This window comes from Manihot esculenta, chromosome 10, assembly GCF_001659605.2.
Source record: "Manihot esculenta cultivar AM560-2 chromosome 10, M.esculenta_v8, whole genome shotgun sequence".
Lineage (NCBI taxonomy): Eukaryota > Viridiplantae > Streptophyta > Magnoliopsida > Malpighiales > Euphorbiaceae > Manihot > Manihot esculenta.
In genome coordinates, this window is record NC_035170.2 from 16,602,513 (window position 1) to 16,603,891 (window position 1,379).

The following is a 1,379-nucleotide window of genomic DNA, read 5'->3' on the forward strand; positions in this document are numbered from 1 at the left end:
AAATTTGTAGACCAAACATTCAATCTCTAGAAATGTAAAATTTTGTCGTATTAACAATTATAACTTGATTCCCTCAAGCCTTTGAAAATTAGGGTTTCACATCCGACCATGTATTTATATTTGCATTCTTCCCTTTCCATACTCCTCACTGATCATCAAACAAAGTATTAATTACAGTTCTTGTACTAATCCCTTCTCCTCTTTCGTTTCCAAGCAAACCCACCGAGGAGAAGCAATGGGACCTGAGTCTCTAGCTCATGTCCTCATTTCTTTCCCTGGCCAAGGCCATGTCAACCCTTTGCTTTGACTTGCAAGCGTCTTACTTCCAAGGGTTTTCTCGTCACCATCTCCACACCTAAAATCTGGCAAGTAGATGAACTCCAACAGCGTCTTCAATGAGCCTACCTTGGTTGGTGGATGGCTATATCCAGTTTGAGTTCTTCGAATATAAGTGGGATGTTAATGAGCCTAGACATCAAGACCTTGATCAACACATGCCTCAGCTTGAGCTTGCTGGGAAAAAAAATTAATTCCTAGATGATCAAGAGAAACGCAGAGCAAGGGCACCCAATTTCATGCTTTATCAATACCCTTCCATTACTTAAGTTTTTGATGTGAAGCAAGTCTGGGTCTTCCCTCTATAATGCTCTAAGTTCAAACTTGTGCTTGTTTCTCTACTTATTATCGTTGGTCTTATCCCTTTCCCTAGTGAAGAACACAATCGATGATCAGTTGTCGTGTATGCTTATTTTTAAAAATGATAAGATGTCGAGTTTCTTCTGTCCTTTCTTGAGAATGGCCATTTTCAGTCAATACAGAAATCTGGACAAGCCCTTTTATATTCTTGATGGAATCATTTTAAGAGCTGAAGTCCGAGATCATTAAATACATGTCCAAAAGTTTGCCTAATCAATGCGTCCTTTGTTTAAGAACCCTAAAGAACCAAACTCAACTCTGGGGAGACATCATGACCATTGATGATTTTATTGAATGGGGATAGCAAGCCAAACTCATCTGTGTTTGCATTTCTTTTGATAGTGTGGTGTACATGAAGCAAGATCAGTGAACAAATATGTATTTAATTATGTATTTGACCATGGAGAAGAGACCCGCAACTATAAAAAGTGGAAACACTCTCTCAGCTTGATTATGTTCTTCACAAAGCAACCATGTGATAAAACAGAAGACAAATTGATCTGGAAATCTACCCCAAATATAGCCATTGAGTTTATCTATTTGAATTGTTAGTATGTCATGACTGAATTTGCTCCGGAGCGTAGCTTTCTATGGTCTTTATGGCTGACATGTAATGGCAAGGAATTCAAATATCATGACACTTCAGCGGTATCACTTTGTGTACTATTTTTGCATAGACTATC

At 38.3% G+C, this 1,379-nt stretch overlaps 1 pseudogene; it reads left to right on the top strand.

The window, feature by feature from the left end:
- Positions 1-235: 235 nt before the first annotated feature.
- LOC110625058 lies at positions 236-1,103 on the top strand (annotated as a pseudogene).
- The last annotated feature ends 276 nt before the right edge of the window (positions 1,104-1,379 follow it).